The following is a 22602-nucleotide window of genomic DNA, read 5'->3' on the forward strand; positions in this document are numbered from 1 at the left end:
TCACCTGGACCCTAAACCGTCCCCGTCCCCTAACCCTAACCCTAGCCCGAACCCTAACCCTAACCCATCCCCGAAGCCTGACCCTCACCCGTCCCCTAATCCTAACACGTACGCTGACACTAACCCGCGCCCTCAAACGTGCGCTCACACTAAAGCGTTTTCATACCCTCACCTGGACCCTAAACCGTCCGCGTCCCCTAACCCTAACCCTAGCCTGAACCATAACACTAACCCTTCCCCGAAACCTGACCCTCACCCGTCCCATAATCCTTACCCGTACGCTGACACTAACCCGCGCCCTCACACTTACGCTCCCCGTAAAGCGTTGTCGCACCCTCACCTGGACCCTAAACCGTCCCCGTCCCCTAACCCTAGCCCGAACCCTAACCCTAACCCATCCCCGAAGCCTGACACTCACCCGTCTCATTATCCTAACCCGTACGCTGACACTAACCCGCGTCCTCACACCTGCGCTCCCCCTAAAGCGTTGTTGTACCCTCACCTGGACCCTAAACCGTCCCCGTCCCTTAACCCTAACCCTATCCCGAACCCTAACCCTAACACTTCCCCGAAACCTGACCCTCACCCGTACCCTAATCCTAAACCGTACTCTGACACTAACCCGCGCCCTCACACGTACGCTCCCCCTAAAGCGTTGTCGTACCCTCACCTGGACCCTAAACCGTCCCCGTCCCCTAACCCTAACCCTAGCCCGAACCCTAACCCTAACACTTCCCCGAAGCCTGACCCTCACCCGTCCCCTAATCCTAACCAGTACGCTGACACTAACCCACGCCCTCACACGTACGCTCCCCCTAAAGTGTTGTCGTACCCTCACCTGGACCTAAACCGTCCCCGTCCCCTAACCCTAACCCTAGCCCTAACCCTATCCCTAACCCTTACCCGAAGCCTGACCCTCACCCGTCCCCTAATCCTAACCCGTACGCTGACACTAACCCGCGCCCTCACACGTACGCTCCCCCTAAAGCGTTGTCGTACCCTCACCTGGACCCTAAACCGTCCCCGTCCCCTAACCCTAACCCTAGCCCGAACCCTAACCCTAACCCTTCCCCGAAGCATGACCCTCACCCGTCCCCTAATCCTAACCCGTACGCTAACATTAACCCGCGCCCTCACACGTACACTCCCCCGAAAGCGTTGTCGTACCCTCACGTGGACCCTAAACCGTCCCCGTCCCCTAACCCTAACCCTAGCCCGAACCCTAACCCTAACACTTCCCCGAAGCCTGAACCTCACCCGTCCCCTAATCGTAACCCGTATGCTGACACTAACCCGCGCCCTCACACGTGTGCTCACCCTAAAGCGTTGTCATACCCTCACCTGGACCCTAAACCGTCCCGGTCCCCTAACCGTAACCCTACCCCAAACCCTATCTCTAACACTTCCCCGAAGCCTGACTTTCACACGTCCCCTAATCCTAATCCGTACGCTAACACTAACCCGCGCCCTCACACGTACGCTCCGCCTAAAGCGTTCTCGTACCCTCACCTGGACCCTAAACCGTCCCCGTCCCGTAACCCTGACCCTAGCCCGAACCCTAACCCTAACCCTTCCCCGAAGCCTGACCCTCACCCGTCCCCTAATCCTAACCCGTACGCTAACACTAACACGAGCCCTCACACGTACGCTCCCCCTAAAGTATTGTCGTATCCTCACGAGGAACGTAAACCGCCCCCATCCCCTAACCCTAACCCTAGCCCGAACCCTAACCCTAACCCTTCCCCGAAGCCTGACTCTCACACGTCCCCTAATCCTAGCCCGTACGCTGACACTAACCCGCGCCCTCAAACGTACGTTCATCCTAAAGCGTTGTCGTACCCTCACGTGGACCCTAAACCGTCCCCGTCCCCTAACCCTAACCCTAGCCCGAACCCTAACCCTAACCCTTCCCCGAAGCCTGACTCTCACCCGTCCCCTAATCCTAACCCATACGCTGACACTAACCCGCGCACTCACACGTACGCTCCCCCTAAAGCGTTGTCGTACCCTCACCTGGACCCTAAACCGTCCCCGTCCCCTAACCCTAACACTAGCCCGAACCCTAACCCTAAACCTTCCTCGAAGCCTGACCCTCACCCGTCCACTAATCCTAACCCGTACGCTGACATTTACCTGCGCCCTCACACGTACGCTCCCCCTAAAGTGTTGTCGTACCCTCACCTGGACCCTAAACCGTCCCCGTCCCCTAACCCTAACCCTAGCCTGAACCATAACACTAACCCTTCCCCGAAACCTGACCCTCACCCGTCCCATAATCCTAACCCGTACGCTGACACTAACCCGCGCCCTCACACTTACGCTCCCCCTAAAGCGTTGTCGCACCCTCACCTGGACCCTAAACCGTCCCCGTCCCCTAACCCTAACCCTAGCCCTAACAGTATCCCTAACCCTTACCCGAAGCCTGACCCTCACCCGTCCCCTAATCCTAACTCGTACGGTGGCACTAACCCGCGCCCTCACACGTACGCTCCCCCTAAAGCGTTGTCGTACCCTCACCTGGACCCTAAACCGTCCCCGTCCCCTAACCCTAACCCTAGCCCGAACCCTAACCCTAACCCTTCCCCGAAGCCTGACCCTCACCCGTCCCCTAATCCTAACCAGTACGCTGACACTAACACGCGCCCTCACACGTACGCTCCCCCTAAAGCGTTGTCGTACCCTCACCTGGACCCTAAACCGTCCCCGTCCCCTAACCCTAACCCTAGCCCGAACCCTAACCCTAACACTTCCCCGAAGCCTGACCCTCACCCGTCCCCTTATCCTAACCCGTACGCTAACACTAACCCACGCCCTCACACGTACGCTCCCCCTAAAGCGGTGTCGTACCCTCACCTGGACCCTAAACCGTCCCCGTCCCTTAACCCTAACCCTAGCCCTAACCCTATTCCTAACCCTTACCCGAAGCCTGACCCTCACCCGTCCCCGAATCCTAACCCGTACGCTGACACTAACCCGCGCCCTCATACGTACGCTCCCCCTAAAGCGTTGTCGTACCCTCACCTCGACCCTAAACCGTCCCCGTCTCCTAACCCTAACCCTAGCCCGAACCCTAACCCTAACCCTTCCCCGAAGCATGACCCTCACCCGTCCCCTAATCCTAACCAGTACGCTGACACTAACCCGCGCCCTCACACGTACGCTCCCCCTAAAGCGTTGTCCTACCCTCACCTGGACCCTAAACCGTCCCCGTCCCCTAACCCTAACCCTAGCCCGAACCCTAACCTTAACCCTTCCCCGAAGCCTGACACTCACCCGTCTCATTATCCTAACCCGTACGCTGACACTAACCCGCGTCCTCACACCTGCGCTCCCTCTAAAGCGTTGTCGTACCCTCACCTGGACCCTAAACCGTCCCCGTCCCCTAACCCTGACCCTAGCCCGAACCCTAACCCTAACCCTTACCCGAAACCTGACCCTCACACGTTCCCTAATCCTAACCTGTACGCTGACACTAACCCGCGCCCTCACACGTACGCTCCCCCTAAAGCGTTGTCGTACCCTCATCTGGACCCTAAACCGTCCCCGTCCCCTAACCCTGACCCTAGCCCGAACGCTAACCCTAACCGTTCCCCGAAGCCTGACCCTCACCCGTCCCCTAATCCTAACCAGTACGCTGACACTAACCCGCGCCCTCACACGTACGCTCCCCCTAAAGCGTTGTCCTACCCTCACCTGGACCCTAAACCGTCCCCGTCCCCTAACCCTAACCCTAGCCCGAACCCTAACCCTAACCCTTCCCCGAAGCCTGACACTCACCCGTCTCTTTATCCTAACCCGTACGCTGACACTAACCCGCGTCCTCACACCTGCGCTCCCCCTAAAGCGTTGTCGTACCCTCACCTGGACCCTAAACCGTCCCCGTCCCCTAACCCTAACCCTAGCCCGAACCCTAACCCTAAACCTTCCCCGAAACCTGACCCTCACCCGTTCCCTAATCCTAACCTGTACGCTAACACTAACCCGCGCCCTCACACGTACGCTCCCCCTAAAGCGTTGTCGTACCCTCACCTGGACCCTAAACCATCCCCGTCCCCTAACCCTAACCCTAGCCCGAACCCTAACCCTAACCCTTCCCCGAAACCTGACCCTCACCCGTCGCCTAATCCTAACCCGTACGCTGACACTAACCCGTGCCCTCACACGTACGCTCCCCCTAAAGCGCTGTCGTACCCTCACCTGGACCCTAAACCGTCCCCGTCCCCTAACCCTAACCCTAGCCCGAACCCTAACCCTAACCCTTCCCCGAAGCCTGACCCTCACCCGTCCCCTAATCCTAACCCGTACGCTGACACTAACACGCGCCCTCACACGTACGCTCCCCCTAAAGCGTTGTCGTACCCTCACCTGGACCCTAAACCGTCCCCGTCCCCTAACCCTAACCCTAGCCCGAACCCTAACCCTAACCCTTCCCCGAAGCCTGACCCTCACCCGTCCCCTAATCCTAACCCGTACGCTGACACTAACCCGCGCCCTCACACGTACGCTCCCCCTAAAGCGTTGTCGTACCCTCACCTGGACCCTAAACCGTCCCCATTCCCTAACCCTAACCCTAGCCCGAACCCTAACCCTAACCCTTCCCCGAAGCCTGACCCTCACCCGTTCCCTAATCCTAACCCGTACGCTAACACTAACCCGTGCCCTCAGACCTTCGTTCCCCCTAAAGCGTTGTCGTACCCTCACCTGGACCTTAAACCGTCCCCGTTCCCTAACCCTAACCCTAGCCCGAACCCTAACCCTAACTCTTCCCTGAAGCCTGACCCTCACCCGTCCCCTAATCCTAACCCGTACGGTAACACTAACATGCGCCCTCACACGTACGCTCCCCCTAAAGCGTTGTCGTACCCTCACATGGACCCTAAACCGTCCCCGTCCCCTAACCCTAACCCTAGCCCGATCCCTAACCCTAACACTTCCCCGAAGCCTGACCCTCACCCGTCCCCTAATCCTAACCCGTACGCTAACACTAACACGAGCCCTCACACGTACGCTCCCCCTAAAGCATTGTCGTACCCTCACGTGGACCGTAAACCACCTCCGTCCCCTAACACTAACCCTAGCCCGAACCCTAACCCTAACACTTCCCCGAAGCCTGACCCTCACCCGTCCCCTAATCGTAACCCGTACGCTGACACTAACCCGCGCACTCACACGTACGCTCCCCCTAAAGAGTTGTCGTGCCCTCACCTGGACCCTAAACCGTCCCCGTCCCCTAACCCTAACCCTAGCCCGAACCCTAACCTTAACCCTTCCCCGAAGCCTGACACTCACCCGTCTCATTATCCTAACCCGTACGCTGACACTAACCCGCGTCCTCACACCTGCGCTCCCTCTAAAGCGTTGTCGTACCCTCACCTGGACCCTAAACCGTCCCCGTCCCCTAACCCTGACCCTAGCCCGAACCCTAACCCTAACCCTTCCCCGAAACCTGACCCTCACACGTTCCCTAATCCTAACCTGTACGCTGACACTAACCCGCGCCCTCACACGTACGCTCCCCCTAAAGCGTTGTCCTACCCTCACCTGGACCCTAAAGCGTCCCCGTCCCCTAACCCTAACCCTAGCCCGAACCCTAACCTTATCCCTTCCCCGAAGCCTGACACTCACCCGTCTCATTATCCTAACCCGTACGCTGACACTAACCCGCGTCCTCACACCTGCGCTCCCCCTAAAGCGTTGTCGTACCCTCACCTGGACCCTAAACCGTCCCCGTCCCCTAACCCTAACCCTAGCCAGAACCCTACTCCTCACCCTTCCCCGAAGCCTGACCCTCACCCGTCCCCTAATCCTAACCAGTACGCTGACACTAACCCACGCCCGCACACGTACGCTCCCCCTAAAGTGTTGTCGTACCCTCACCTGGACCTAAACCGTCCCCATCCCCTAACCCTAACCCTAGCCCTTACCCTATCCCTAACCCTTACCCGAAGCCTGACCCTCACCCGTTCCCTAATCCTAACCCGTACGCTGACACTAACCCGCGCCCTCACACGTACGCTCCCCCTAAAGCGTTGTCGTACCCTCACCTGGACCCTAAACCGTCCCCGTCCCCTAACCCTAACCCTAGCCCGAACCCTAACCCTAACCCTTCCCCGAAGCATGACCCTCACCCGTCCCCTAATCCTAACCCGTACGCTAACATTAACCCGCGCCCTCACACGTACACTCCCCCGAAAGCGTTGTCGTACCCTCACGTGGACCCTAAACCGTCCCCGTCCCCTAACCCTAACCCTAGCCCGAACCCTAACCCTAGCACTTCCCCGAAGCCTGACCCTCACCCGTCCCCTAATCCTAACCCGTACGCTGACACTAACCCGCGCCCTCACACGTACGCTCCCCCTAAAGCGTTGTCGTACCCTCACCTGGACCCTAAACCGTCCCCGTCCCCTAACCCTAACCATAGCCCGAACCCTAACCCTAACCCTTCCCCGAAGCATGACCCTCACCCGTCCCCTAATCCTAACCCGTACGCTAACATTAACCCGCGCCCTCACACGTACACTCCCCCGAAAGCGTTGTCGTACCCTCACGTGGACCCTAAACCGTCCCCGTCCCCTAACCCTAACCCTAGCCCGAACCCTAACCCTAACCCTTCCCCGAAGCCTGACCCTCACCCGTTCCCTAATCCTAACCCGTACGCTAACACTAACCCGTGCCCTCAGACCTGCGTTCCCCCTAAAGCGTTGTCGTACCCTCACCTGGACCCAAAACCGTCCCGGTCCCCTAACCCTAACCCTAGCCCGAACCCTAACCCTAACCCTTCCCCGAAGCCTGACACTCACCCGTCTCATTATCCTAACCCGTACGCTGACATAACCCGCGTCCTCACACCTGCGCTGCCCCTAAAGCGTTGTCGTACCCTCACCTGGACCCTAAACCGTCCCCGTCCCCTAACCCTAACCCTAGCCCGAACCCTAACCCTAACACTTCCCCGAAGCCTGACCCTCACCCGTATCCTAATCCTAAACCGTACTCTGACACTAACCCGCGCCCTCACACGTACGCTCCCCCTAAAGCGTTGTCGTACCCTCACCTGGACCCTAAACCGTCCCCGTCCCCTAACACTAACCCTAGCCCGAACCCTAACCCTAACACTTCCCCGAAGCCTGACCCTCACCCGTCCCCTAATCCTAACCCGTACGCTAACACTAACCCGCGCCCTAACACGTACGCTCCCCCTAAAGCGTTGTCGTACCCTCACCTGGACCCTAAACCGTCCCTATCCCCTAGCCTTGACCCTAGCCCGAACCCTAACCCTAACCCTTCACCGAAGACTGACCCTCACCCGTTCCCTAATCCTAACCCGTACGCTAACACTAACCCGCGTCCTCACAACTGCGCTCCCCCTAAAGCGTTGTCGTACCCTCACCTGGACCCTAAACCGTCCCCGTCCCCTAACCCTAACCCTAGCCCGAACCCTAACCCTAACCCTTCCCCGAAACCTGACCCTCACCCGTTCCCTAATCCTAACCTGTACGCTAACACTAACCCGCGCCCTCACACGTACGCTCCCCCTAAAGCGTTGTCGTACCCTCACCTGGACCCTAAACCGTCCCCGTCCCCTAACCCTAACCCTAGCCCTAACACTATCCCTAACCCTTACCCGAAGCCTGACCCTCACCCTTCCCCTAATCCTAACCCGTACGCTGACACTAACCCGCGCCCTCACACGTACGCTCCCCCTAAAGCGTTGTCGTACCCTCACCTGGACCCTAAACCGTCCCCGTCCCCTAACCCTAACCCTAGCCCGAACCCTAACCCTAACCCTTCCCCGAAGCCTGACCCTCACCCGTCCCCTAATCCTAAACCGTACGCTGACACTAACCAGCGCCCTCACACGTACGCTCCCCCTAAAGCGCTGTCGTACCCTCACCTGGACCCTAAACCGTCCCCGTCCCCTAACCCTAATCCTAGCCCGAACCCTAACCCTAACCCTTCCCCGAAGCCTGACCCTAACCCGTCCCCTAATCCTAACCAGTACGCTGACACTAACCCGCGCCCTCACACATACGCTCCCCCTAAAGCGTTGTCGTACCCTCACCTGGACCCTAAACCGTCCCCATCCCCTAACCCTAACCCGAACCCTAACCCCAACACTTCCCCGAAGCCTGACCCTCACCCGTCCCCTAATCCTAACCCGTACGCTAACACTAACCCGCGCCCTAACACGTACGCTCCCCCTAAAGCGTTGTCGTACCCTCACCTGGACCCTAAACCGTCCCCATCCCCTAACCCTAACCCTAGCCCGAACCCTAACCCTAACCCTTCCCCGAAGCCTGACCCTCACCCGTTCCCTAATCCTAACCCGTACGCTAACACTAACCCGTGCCCTCAGACCTGCGCTCCCCCTAAAGCGTTGTCGTACCCTCACCTGGACCCTAAACCGTCCCCGTCCCCTAACACTAACCCTAGCCCAAACCCTAACCCTAACCCTTCCCCGAAACCTGAGCCTCACCCGTTCCCTAATCCTAACCCGTATGCTGACACTAACCCGCGCCCTCACACGTACGCTCCCCCTAAAGCGTTGTCGTACCCTCACCTGGACCCTAAACCGTCCCCGTCCCCTAACCCTAACCCTAGCCCGAACCCTAACCCTAACCCTTCCCCGAAGCCTGACCCTCACCCGTCCCCTAATCCTAACCCGTACGCTGACACTAACCCGTGCCCTCACACGTACGCTCCCCCTAAAGCGCTGTCGTACCCTCACCTGGACCCTAAACCGTCCCCGTCCCCTAACCCTAACCCTAGCCCGAACCCTAACCCTAACCCTTCCCCGAAGCCTGACCCTCACCCGTCCCCTAATCCTAACCCGTACGCTGACACTAACCCGCGCCCTCACACGTACGCTCCCCCTAAAGCGTTGTCGTACCCTCACCTGGACCCTAAACCGTCCCCGTCCCCTAACCCTAACCCTAGCCCGAACCCTAACCCTAACACTTCCCCGAAGCCTGACCCTCACCCGTCCCCTAATCCTAACCCGTACGCTGACACTAACCCGCGCCCTCACACGTACGCTCCCCCTAAAGCATTGTCGTACCCTCACCTGGACCCTAAACCGTCCCCATTCCCTAACCCTAACCGTAGCCCGAACCCTAACCCTAACCCTTCCCCGAAGCCTGACCCTCACCCGTTCCCTAATCCTAACCCGTACGCTAACACTAACCCGTGCCCTCAGACCTGCGTTCCCCCTAAAGCGTTGTCGTACCCTCACCTGGACCCTAAACCGTCCCAGTCCCCTAACCCTAACCCTAGCCCGAACCCTAACCCTAACTCTTCCCTGAAGCCTGACCCTCACCCGTCCCCTAATCCTAACCCGTACGGTAACATTAACATGCGCCCTCACACGTACGCTCCCCCTAAAGCGTTGTCGTACCCTCACATGGACCCTAAACCGTCCCCGTCCCCTAACCCTAACCCTAGCCCGAACCCTAACCCTAACACTTCCCCGAAGCCTGACCCTCACCCGTCCCCTAATCCTAACCCGTACACTAACACTAACATGAGCCCTCACACGTACGCTACCCCTAAAGCATTGTCGTACCCTCACGTGGACCGTAAACCACCTCCGTCCCCTAACACTAACCCTAGCCCGAACCCTAACCCTAACACTTCCCCGAAGCCTGACCCTCACCCGTCCCCTAATCGTAACCCGTACGCTGACACTAACCCGCGCCCTCACACGTACGCTCCCCCTAAAGAGTTGTCGTACCCTCACCTGGACCCTAAACCGTCCCCGTCCCCTAACCCTAACCCTAGACCGAACCCTAACCTTAACCCTTCCCCGAAGCCTGACCCTCACCCGTCCCCTATTCCTAACCCGTACGCTGACACTAACCCGCGCCCTCACACGTACGCTCCCCCTAAAGCGTTGTCGTACACTCACCTGGACCCTAAACCGTCCCCGTCCCCTAACCCTAACCCTAGCCCGAACCCTAACCCTAACCCATCCCCGAAGCCTGACCCTCACCCGTCCCCTAATCCTAACACGTACGCTGACACTAACCCGCGCCCTCAAACGTGCACTCACACTAAAGCGTTTTCATACCCTCACCTGGACCCTAAACCGTCCGCGTCCCCTAACCCTAACCCTAACCCGAACCCTAACCCTAACACTTCCCCGAAGCCTGACACTCACCCGTACCCTAATCCTAAACCGTACTCTGACACTAACCCGCGCCCTCACACGTACGCTCCCCCTAAAGCGTTGTCGTATCCTCACCTGGACCCTAAACCGTCCCCATCCCCTAGCCCTAACCCTAGCCCGAACCCTAACCCTAACCCTTCCCCGAAGCCTGACCCTCACCCGTTCCCTAATCCTAACCCGTACGCTAACACTAACCCGCGTCCTCACAACTGCGCTCCCCCTAAAGCGTTGTCGTACCCTCACCTGGACCCTAAACCGTCCCCGTCCCCTAACCCTAACCCTAGCCCGAACCCTAACCCTAACACTTCCCCGAAGCCTGACCCTCACCCGTCCCCTAATCCTAACCCGTACGCTAACACTAACCCGCGCCCTAACACGTACGCTCCCCCTAAAGCGTTGTCGTACCCTCACCTGGACCCTAAACCGTCCCCGTCCCTTAACCCTAACCCTAGCCCGAACCCTAACCCTAACCCTTCCCCGAAGCCTGACCCTCACCCGTTCCCTAATCCTAACCCGTACGCTAACACTAACCCGCGTCCTCACAACTGCGCTCCCCCTAAAGCGTTGTCGTACCCTCACCTGGACCCTAAACCGTCCCCGTCCCCTAACCCTAACCCTAGCCCGAACCCTAACCCTAACCCTTCCCCGAAACCTGACCCTCACCCGTTCCCTAATCCTAACCTGTACCCTAACACTAACCCGCGCCCTCACACGTACGCTCCCCCTAAAGCGTTGTCGTACCCTCACCTGGACCCTAAACCGTCCCCGTCCCCTAACCCTAACCCTAGCCCTAACACTATCCCTAACCCTTACCCGAAGCCTGACCCTCACCCGTCCCCTAATTCTAACCCGTACGCTGGCACTATCCCACGCCCTCACACGTACGCTCCCCCTAAAGCGTTGTCGTACCCTCACCTGGACCCTAAACCGTCCCCATTCCCTAACCCTAACCCTAGCCCGAACCCTAACCCTAACACTTCCCCGAAGCCTAACCCTCACCCGTCCCCTAATCCTAACCCGTACGCTGACACTAACCCGCGCCCTCACACGTACGCTCCCCCTAAAGCGTTGTCGTACCCTCACCTGGACCCTAAACCGTCCCCATTCCCTAACCCTAACCCTAGCCCGAACCCTAACCCTAACCCTTCCCCGAAGCCTGACGCTCACCCGTTCCCTAATCCTAACCCGTACGCTAACACTAACCCATGCCCTCAGACCTGCGTTCCCCCTAAAGCGTTGTCGTACCCTCACCTGGACCCTAAACCGTCCCAGTCCCCTAACCCTAACCCTAGCCCGAACCCTAACCCTAACTCTTCCCTGAAGCCTGACCCTCACCCGTCCCCTAATCCTAACCCGTACGGTAACACTAACATGCGCCCTCACACGTACGCTCCCCCTAAAGCGTTGACGTACCCTCACATGGACCCTAAACCGTCCCCGTCCCCTAACCCTAACCCTAGCCCGAACCCTAACCCTAACACTTCCCCGAAGCCTGACCCTCACCCGTCCCCTAATCCTAACCCGTACGCTAACACTAACCCGCGCCCTAACACGTACGCTCCCCCTAAAGCGTTGTCGTACCCTCACCTGGACCCTAAACCGTCCCCATCCCCTAACCCTAACCCTAGCCCGAACCCTAACCCTAACCCTTCCCCGAAGCCTGACCCTCACCCGTTCCCTAATCCTAACCCGTACGCTAACACTAACCCGTGCCCTCAGACCTGCGCTCCCCCTAAAGCGTTGTCGTACCCTCACCTGGACCCTAAACCGTCCCCGTCCCCTAACACTAACCCTAGCCCAAACCCTAACCCTAACCCTTCCCCGAAACCTGAGCCTCACCCGTTCCCTAATCCTAACCCGTATGCTGACACTAACCCGCGCCCTCACACGTACGCTCCCCCTAAAGCGTTGTCGTACCCTCACCTGGACCCTAAACCGTCCCCGTCCCCTAACCCTAACCCTAGCCCGAACCCTAACCCTAACCCTTCCCCGAAGCCTGACCCTCACCCGTCCCCTAATCCTAACCCGTACGCTGACACTAACCCGTGCCCTCACACGTACGCTCCCCCTAAAGCGCTGTCGTACCCTCACCTGGACCCTAAACCGTCCCCGTCCCCTAACCCTAACCCTAGCCCGAACCCTAACCCTAACCCTTCCCCGAAGCCTGACCCTCACCCGTCCCCTAATCCTAACCCGTACGCTGACACTAACCCGCGCCCTCACACGTACGCTCCCCCTAAAGCGTTGTCGTACCCTCACCTGGACCCTAAACCGTCCCCGTCCCCTAACCCTAACCCTAGCCCGAACCCTAACCCTAACACTTCCCCGAAGCCTGACCCTCACCCGTCCCCTAATCCTAACCCGTACGCTGACACTAACCCGCGCCCTCACACGTACGCTCCCCCTAAAGCATTGTCGTACCCTCACCTGGACCCTAAACCGTCCCCATTCCCTAACCCTAACCGTAGCCCGAACCCTAACCCTAACCCTTCCCCGAAGCCTGACCCTCACCCGTTCCCTAATCCTAACCCGTACGCTAACACTAACCCGTGCCCTCAGACCTGCGTTCCCCCTAAAGCGTTGTCGTACCCTCACCTGGACCCTAAACCGTCCCAGTCCCCTAACCCTAACCCTAGCCCGAACCCTAACCCTAACTCTTCCCTGAAGCCTGACCCTCACCCGTCCCCTAATCCTAACCCGTACGGTAACATTAACATGCGCCCTCACACGTACGCTCCCCCTAAAGCGTTGTCGTACCCTCACATGGACCCTAAACCGTCCCCGTCCCCTAACCCTAACCCTAGCCCGAACCCTAACCCTAACACTTCCCCGAAGCCTGACCCTCACCCGTCCCCTAATCCTAACCCGTACACTAACACTAACATGAGCCCTCACACGTACGCTACCCCTAAAGCATTGTCGTACCCTCACGTGGACCGTAAACCACCTCCGTCCCCTAACACTAACCCTAGCCCGAACCCTAACCCTAACACTTCCCCGAAGCCTGACCCTCACCCGTCCCCTAATCGTAACCCGTACGCTGACACTAACCCGCGCCCTCACACGTACGCTCCCCCTAAAGAGTTGTCGTACCCTCACCTGGACCCTAAACCGTCCCCGTCCCCTAACCCTAACCCTAGACCGAACCCTAACCTTAACCCTTCCCCGAAGCCTGACCCTCACCCGTCCCCTATTCCTAACCCGTACGCTGACACTAACCCGCGCCCTCACACGTACGCTCCCCCTAAAGCGTTGTCGTACACTCACCTGGACCCTAAACCGTCCCCGTCCCCTAACCCTAACCCTAGCCCGAACCCTAACCCTAACCCATCCCCGAAGCCTGACCCTCACCCGTCCCCTAATCCTAACACGTACGCTGACACTAACCCGCGCCCTCAAACGTGCACTCACACTAAAGCGTTTTCATACCCTCACCTGGACCCTAAACCGTCCGCGTCCCCTAACCCTAACCCTAACCCGAACCCTAACCCTAACACTTCCCCGAAGCCTGACACTCACCCGTACCCTAATCCTAAACCGTACTCTGACACTAACCCGCGCCCTCACACGTACGCTCCCCCTAAAGCGTTGTCGTATCCTCACCTGGACCCTAAACCGTCCCCATCCCCTAGCCCTAACCCTAGCCCGAACCCTAACCCTAACCCTTCCCCGAAGCCTGACCCTCACCCGTTCCCTAATCCTAACCCGTACGCTAACACTAACCCGCGTCCTCACAACTGCGCTCCCCCTAAAGCGTTGTCGTACCCTCACCTGGACCCTAAACCGTCCCCGTCCCCTAACCCTAACCCTAGCCCGAACCCTAACCCTAACACTTCCCCGAAGCCTGACCCTCACCCGTCCCCTAATCCTAACCCGTACGCTAACACTAACCCGCGCCCTAACACGTACGCTCCCCCTAAAGCGTTGTCGTACCCTCACCTGGACCCTAAACCGTCCCCGTCCCTTAACCCTAACCCTAGCCCGAACCCTAACCCTAACCCTTCCCCGAAGCCTGACCCTCACCCGTTCCCTAATCCTAACCCGTACGCTAACACTAACCCGCGTCCTCACAACTGCGCTCCCCCTAAAGCGTTGTCGTACCCTCACCTGGACCCTAAACCGTCCCCGTCCCCTAACCCTAACCCTAGCCCGAACCCTAACCCTAACCCTTCCCCGAAACCTGACCCTCACCCGTTCCCTAATCCTAACCTGTACCCTAACACTAACCCGCGCCCTCACACGTACGCTCCCCCTAAAGCGTTGTCGTACCCTCACCTGGACCCTAAACCGTCCCCGTCCCCTAACCCTAACCCTAGCCCTAACACTATCCCTAACCCTTACCCGAAGCCTGACCCTCACCCGTCCCCTAATTCTAACCCGTACGCTGGCACTATCCCACGCCCTCACACGTACGCTCCCCCTAAAGCGTTGTCGTACCCTCACCTGGACCCTAAACCGTCCCCATTCCCTAACCCTAACCCTAGCCCGAACCCTAACCCTAACACTTCCCCGAAGCCTAACCCTCACCCGTCCCCTAATCCTAACCCGTACGCTGACACTAACCCGCGCCCTCACACGTACGCTCCCCCTAAAGCGTTGTCGTACCCTCACCTGGACCCTAAACCGTCCCCATTCCCTAACCCTAACCCTAGCCCGAACCCTAACCCTAACCCTTCCCCGAAGCCTGACGCTCACCCGTTCCCTAATCCTAACCCGTACGCTAACACTAACCCATGCCCTCAGACCTGCGTTCCCCCTAAAGCGTTGTCGTACCCTCACCTGGACCCTAAACCGTCCCAGTCCCCTAACCCTAACCCTAGCCCGAACCCTAACCCTAACTCTTCCCTGAAGCCTGACCCTCACCCGTCCCCTAATCCTAACCCGTACGGTAACACTAACATGCGCCCTCACACGTACGCTCCCCCTAAAGCGTTGACGTACCCTCACATGGACCCTAAACCGTCCCCGTCCCCTAACCCTAACCCTAGCCCGAACCCTAACCCTAACACTTCCCCGAAGCCTGACCCTCACCCGTCCCCTAATCCTAACCCGTACGCTAACACTAACACGAGCCCTCACACGTACGCTCCCCCTAAAGCATTGTCGTACCCTCACGTGGACCGTAAACCACCTCCGTCCCCTAACACTAACCCTAGCCCGAACCCTAACCCTAACACTTCCCCGAAGCCTGACCCTCACCCGTCCCCTATTCCTAACCCGTACGCTGACACTAACCCGCGCCCTCACACGTACGCTCCCCCTAAAGCGTTGTCGTACACTCACCTGGACCCTAAACCGTCCCCGTCCCCTAACCCTAACCCTAGCCCGAACCCTAACCCTAACCCATCCCCGAAGCCTGACCCTCACCCGTCCCCTAATCCTAACACGTACGCTGACACTAACCCGCGCCCTCAAACGTTCGCTCACACTAAAGCGTTTTCATACCCTCACCTGGACCCTAAACCGTCCGCGTCCCCTAACCCTAACCCTAGCCTGAACCATAACACTAACCCTTCCCCGAAACCTGACCCTCACCCGTCCCATAATCCTTACCCGTACGCTGACACTAACCCGCGCCCTCACACTTACGCTCCCCCTAAAGCGTTGTCGCACCCTCACCTGGACCCTAAACCGTCCCCGTCCCCTAACCCTAGCCCGAACCCTAACCCTAACCCATCCCCGAAGCCTGACACTCACCCGTCTCATTATCCTAACCCGTACGCTGACACTAACCCGCGTCCTCACACCTGCGCTCCCCCTAAAGCGTTGTTGTACCCTCACCTGGCCCCTAAACCGTCCCCGTCCCTTAACCCTAACCCTATCCCGAACCCTAACCCTAACACTTCCCCGAACCCTGACCCTCACCCGTACCCTAATCCTAAACCGTACTCTGACACTAACCCGCGCCCTCACACGTACGCTCCCCCTAAAGCGTTGTCGTACCCTCACCTGGACCCTAAACCGTCCCCGTCCCCTAACCCTAACCCTAGCCCGAACCCTAACCCTAACACTTCCCCGAAGCCTGACCCTCACCCGTCCCCTAATCCTAACCCGTACGCTAACACTAAACCGTGCCCTAACACGTACGCTCCCCCTAAAGCGTTGTCGTACCCTCACCTGGACCCTAAACCATCCCCATCCCCTAACCCTAACCCTAGCCCGAACCCTAACCCTAACCCTTCCCCGAAGCCTGACCCTCACTCGTTCCGTAATCCTAACCCGTACGCTAACACTAACCTGCGTCCTCACAACTGCGCTCCCCCTAAAGCGTTGTCGTACCCTCACCTGGACCCTAAACCGTCCCCGTCCCCTAACCCTAACCCTAGCCCGAGCCCTAACCCTAACCCTTCCCCGAAACCTGACACTCACCCGTTCCCTAATCCTAACATGTACGCTAACACTAACCCGCGCCCTCACATGTACGCTCCCCCTAAAGCGTTGTCGTACCCTCACCTGGACCCTAAACCGTCCCCGTCCCCGTCCCCTAACCCTAGCCCTAACCCTATCCCTAACACTTACCCGAAGCCTGACCCTCACCCGTCCCCTAATCCTAACCCGTACGCTGACACTAACCCGCGCCCTCACATGTACGATCCCCCTAAAGCGTTGTCGTACCCTCACCTGGACCCTAAACCGTCCCCGTCCCCTAACCCTAACCCTAGCCCGAACCCTAACCCTAACCCTTCCCCGAAGCCTGACCCTCACCCGTCCCCTAATCCTAACACGTACGCTGACACTAACCAGCGCCCTCACACGTACGCTCCCCCTAAAGCGCTGTCGTACCCTCACCTGGACCCTAAACCGTCCCCGTCCCCTAACCCTAACCCTAGCCCGAACCCTAACCCTAACCCTTCCCCGAAGCCTGACCCTCACCCGTCCCCTAATCCTAACCAGTACGCTGACACTAACCCACGCCCTCACACGTACGCTCCCCCTAAAGTGTTGTCGTACCCTCACCTGGACCTAAACCGTCCCCGTCCCCTAACCCTAACCCTAACCCTAACCCTATCCCTAACCCTTACCCGAAGCCTGACCCTCACCCGTCCCCTAATCCGAACCCGTACGCTGACACTAACCCGCGCCCTCACACGTACGCTCCCCCTAAAGCGTTGTCGTACCCTCACCTGGACCCTAAACCGTCCCCGTCCCCTAACCCTAACCCTAGCCCGAACCCTAACCCTAACCCTTCCCCGAAGCATGACCCTCACCCGTCCCCTAATCCTAACCCGTACGCTAACATTAACCCGCGCCCTCACATGTACACTCCCCCGAAAGCGTTGTCGTACCCTCACGTGGACCCTAAACCGTCCCCATCCCCTAACCCTAACCCTAGCCCGAACCCTAACCCTAACACTTCCCCGAAGCCTGACCCTCACCCGTCCCCTAATCCTAACCCGTACGCTGACACTAACCCGCGCCCTCACACGTACGCTCCCCCTAAAGCGCTGTCGTACCCTCACCTAGACCCTAAACCTTCCCCGTCCCCTAACCTTAACCCTAGCCCAAACCCTAACCCTAACCCTTCCCGAAGCCTGACCCTCACCCGTCCCCTAATCCTAAACCGTACGCTAACACTAAGCCGCGCCCTCACACTTACGCTCCCCCTAAAGCGTTGTCGTACCCTCACCTGGACCCTAAACCGTCCCCGTCCCCTAACCCTAACCCGAGACTGAACCCGAAACCTAACCCTTTCCCGAAGCCTGACCCTCACCCGTCCCCTAATCCTAACCCGTACGCTAACACTAACCCGCGCCCTCACACGTACGCTCCCCCTAAAACGTTGTCGTACCCTCACCTGGACCCCAAACCGTCCCCGTCCCCTAACCCTAACCCTAGCCCGAACCCTAACCCTAACCCTTCCCCGAAGCCTGACACTCACCCGTCTCATTATCCTAACCCGTACGCTGACACTAACCTGCGTCCTCACACCTGCGCTCCCCCTAAAGCGTTGTCGTACCCTCACCTGGACCCTAAACCGTCCCCGTACCCTAAACCTAACCCTAACCCTAGCCCGAACCCTAACCCTTCCCCGAAACCTGACCCTCACCCGTTCCCTAATCCTAACCTGTACGCTAACACTAACGCGCGCCCTCACACGTACGCTCCCTCTAAAGCGTTGTCGTTCCCTCACCTGGACCCTAAACCGTCCCCGTCCCCTAACCCTAACCCTAGCCCTAACCCTATCCCTAACCCTTACACGAAGCCTGACCCTCACCCGTCTCCTAATCCTAACCCGTACGCTGACACTAACCCGCGCCCTCACACGTACGCTCCCCCTAAAGCGTTGTCGTACCCTCACCTGGACCCTAAACCGTCCCCGTCCCCTAACCCTAACCCTAGCCCAAACCCTAACCCTAACCCTTCCTCGAAGCCTGACCATCACCCGTCCCCTAATCCTAACCCGTACGCTGACACTTACCTGCGCCCTCACAGTACGCTCCCCCTAAAGTGTTGTCGTACCCTCACCTGTACCCTAAACCGTCCCCGTACCCTAACCCTAACCCTAGCCTGAACCATAACACTAACCCTTCCCCGAAACCTGACCCTTACCCGTCCCCTAATCCTAACCCATACGCTGACACTAACCCGCGCCCTCACACTTACGCTCCCCCTAAAGCGTTGTCGCACCCTCACCAGGACCCTAAACCGTCCCCGTCCCCTAACCCTAACCCTAGCCCGAACCCTAACCCTAACACTTCCCCGAAGCCTGACCCTCACCGGTCCCTAATCCTAACCCGTACGCTGACACTTACCTGCGCCCTCACACGTACGCTCCCCCTAAAGTGTTGTCGTACCCTCAACTGGACCCTAAACCGTCCCCGTCCCCTAACCCTAACCCTAGCCCGAACCCTAACCCTAACCCTTCCCCGAAGCCTGACCCTCACCCGTCCCCTAAACCTAACCCGTACGCTGACACTAACCAGCGCCCTCACACGTACGCTCCCCCTAAAGCGCTGTCGTACCCTCACCTGGACCCTAAACCGTCCCCTAACCCTAACCCTAACCCTAGCCCGAACCCTAACCCTAACCCTTCCCCGAAGCCTGACCCTCACCCGTCCCCTAATCCTAACCAGTACGCTGACACTAACCCGCGCCCTCACACGTACGCTCCCCCTAAAGCGTTGTCCTACCCTCACCTGGACCCTAAACCGTCCCCGTCCCCTAACCCTAACCCTAGCCCGAACCCTAACCTTAAGCCTTCCCCGAAGCCTGACACTCACCCGTCTCATTATCCTAACCCGTACGCTGACACTAACCCGCGTCCTCACACCTGCGCTCCCCCTAAAGCGTTGTCGTACCCTCACCTGGACCCTAAACCGTCCCCGTCCCCTAACCCTAACCCTAGCCCGAACCCTAACCCTAACCCTTCCCAGAAACCTGACCCTCACCCGTTCCCTAATCCTAACCTGTACGCTAACACTAACCCGCGCCCTCACACGTACGCTCCCCCTAAAGCGTTGTCGTACCCTCACCTGGACCCTAAACCGTCCCCGTCCCCTAACCCTAACCCTAGCCCGAACCCTAACCCTAACCCTTCCTCGAAGCCTGACCCTCACCCGTCCCCTAATCCTAACCCGTACGCTGACACTTACCTGCGCCCTCACATGTACGCTCCCCCTAAAGTGTTGTCGTACCCTCACCTGGACCCTAAACCGTCCCCGTCCCCTAACCCTAACCCTAGCCTGAACCATAACACTAACCCTTCCCCGAAACCTGACCCTCACCCGTCCCATAATCCTTACCCGTACGCTGACACTAACCCGCGCCCTCACACTTACGCTCCCCCTAAAGCGTTGTCGCACCCTCACCTGGACCCTAAACCGTCCCCGTCCCCTAACCCTAACCCTAGCCCGAACCCTAACCCTAACCCTTCCCCGAAGCCTGACCCTCACCCGTCCCCTAATCCTAACCAGTACGCTGACACTAACCCGCGCCCTCACACATACGCTCCCCCTAAAGCGTTGTCGTACCCTCACCTGGACCCTAAACCGTCCCCATCCCCTAACCCTAACCCTAGCCCGAACCCTAACCCTAACCCTTCCCCGAAGCCTGACCCTCACCCGTTCCGTAATCCTAACCCGTACGCTAACACTAATCCGTGCCCTCAGACCTGCGTTCCCCCTAAAGCGTTGTCGTACCCTCACCTGGACCCTAAACCGTCCCGGTCCCCTAACCCTAACCCTAGCCTGAACCCTAACCCTAACCCTTCCCCGAAGCCTGACCCTCACCCGTCCCCTAATCCTAACCCGTACGCTAACACTAACACGAGCCCTCACACGTACGCTCCCCCTAAAGCGTTGTCGTACCCTCACCTGGACCCTAAACCGTCCCCGTCCCCTAACCCTAACCCGAGACTAAAGCCGAACCCTAACCCTTTCCCGAAGCCTGACCCTCACCCGTCCCCTAATCCTAACCCGTACGCTAACACTAACCCGTGCCCTCACACGTACGCTCCCCCTAAAGCGTTGTCGTACCCTCACCTGGACCCTAAACCGTCCCCGTCCCCTAACCCTAACCCTAGCCCGAACCCTAACCTTATCCCTTCCCCGAAGCCTGACACTCACCCGTCTCATTATCCTAACCCGTACGCTGACACTAACCCGCGTCCTCACACCTGCGCTCCCCCTAAAGCGTTGTCGTACCCTCACCTGGACCCTAAACCGTCCCCGTCCCCTAATCCTAACCCTAGCCCGAACCCTACTCCTCACCCTTCCCCGAAGCCTGACCCTCACCCGTCCCCTAATCCTAACCAGTACGCTGACACTAACCCACGCCCGCACACGTACGCTCCCCCTAAAGTGTTGTCGTACCCTCACCTGGACCTAAACCGTCCCCATCCCCTAACCCTAACCCTAGCCCTTACCCTATCCCTAACCCTTACCCGAAGCCTGACCCTCACCCGTCCCCTAATCCTAAACTGTACGCTGACACTAACCCGCGCCCTCACACGTACGCTCCCTCTAAAGCGTTGTCGTACCCTCACCTGGACCCTAAACCGTCCCCGTCCCCTAACCCTAACCCTAGCCCGAACCCTAACCCTAACCCTTCCCCGAAGCATGACCCTCACCCGTCCCCTAATCCTAACCCGTACGCTAACATTAACCCGCGCCCTCACACGTACACTCCCCCGAAAGCGTTGTCGTACCCTCACGTGGACCCTAAACCGTCCCCGTCCCCTAACCCTAACCCTAGCCCGAACCCTAACCCTAACCCTTCCCCGAAGCCTGACCCTCACCCGTTCCCTAATCCTAACCCGTACGCTAACACTAACCCGTGCCCTCAGACCTGCGTTCCCCCTAAAGTGTTGTCGTACCCTCACCTGGACCCTAAACCGTCCCGGTCCCCTAACCCTAACCCTAACCTTATCCCTTCCCCGAAGCCTGACACTCACCCGTCTCATTATTCTAACCCGTACGCTGACACTAACCCGCGTCCTCACACCTGCGCTTCCCCTAAAGCGTTGTCGTACCCTCACCTGGACCCTAAACCATCCCCGTCCCCTAACCCTAACCCTAGCCCGAACCCTACTCCTCACCCTTCCCCGAAGCCTGACCCTCACCCGTCCCCTAATCCTAACCAGTACGCTGACACTAACCCACGCCCGCACACGTACGCTCCCCCTAAAGTGTTGTCGTACCCTCACCTGGACCTAAACCGTCCCCGTCCCCTAACCCTAACCCTAGCCCTTACCCTATCCCTAACCCTTACCCGAAGCCTGACCCTCACCCGTCCCCTAATCCTAAACCGTACGCTGACACTAACCCGCGCCCTCACACGTACGCTCCCCCTAAAGCGTTGTCGTACCCTCACCTGGACCCTAAACCGTCCCCGTCCCCTAACCCTAACCCTAGCCCGAACCCTAACCCTAACCCTTCCCCGAAGCATGACACTCACCCGTCCCCTAATCCTAACCCGTACGCTAACATTAACCCACCCCCTCACACGTACACTCCCCCGAAAGCGTTGTCGTACCCTCACCTGGACCCTAAACCGTCCCCGTCCCCTAACCCTAACCCTAGCCCGAACCCTAACCCTAACCCTTCCCCGAAGCCTGACACTCACCCGTACCCTAATCCTAAACCGTACTCTGACACTAACCCGCGCCCTCACACGTACGCTCCCCCTAAATCGTTGTCGTACCCTCACCTGGACCCTAAACCGTCCCCGTCCCCTAACCCTAACCCTAGCCCGAACCCTAACCCTAACACTTCCCCGAAGCCTGACCCTCACCCGTCCCCTAATCCTAACCCGTACGCTAACACTAACCCGCGCCCTAACACGTACGCTCCCCCTAAAGCGTTGTCGTACCCTCACCTGGACCCTAAACCGTCCCCATCCCCTAGCCTTAACCCTAGCCCGAACCCTAACCCTAACCCTTCCCCGAAGACTGACCCTCACCCGTTCCCTAATCCTAACCCGTACGCTAACACTAACCCGCG

This window comes from Pseudorca crassidens, chromosome 17, assembly GCF_039906515.1.
Source record: "Pseudorca crassidens isolate mPseCra1 chromosome 17, mPseCra1.hap1, whole genome shotgun sequence".
Lineage (NCBI taxonomy): Eukaryota > Metazoa > Chordata > Mammalia > Artiodactyla > Delphinidae > Pseudorca > Pseudorca crassidens.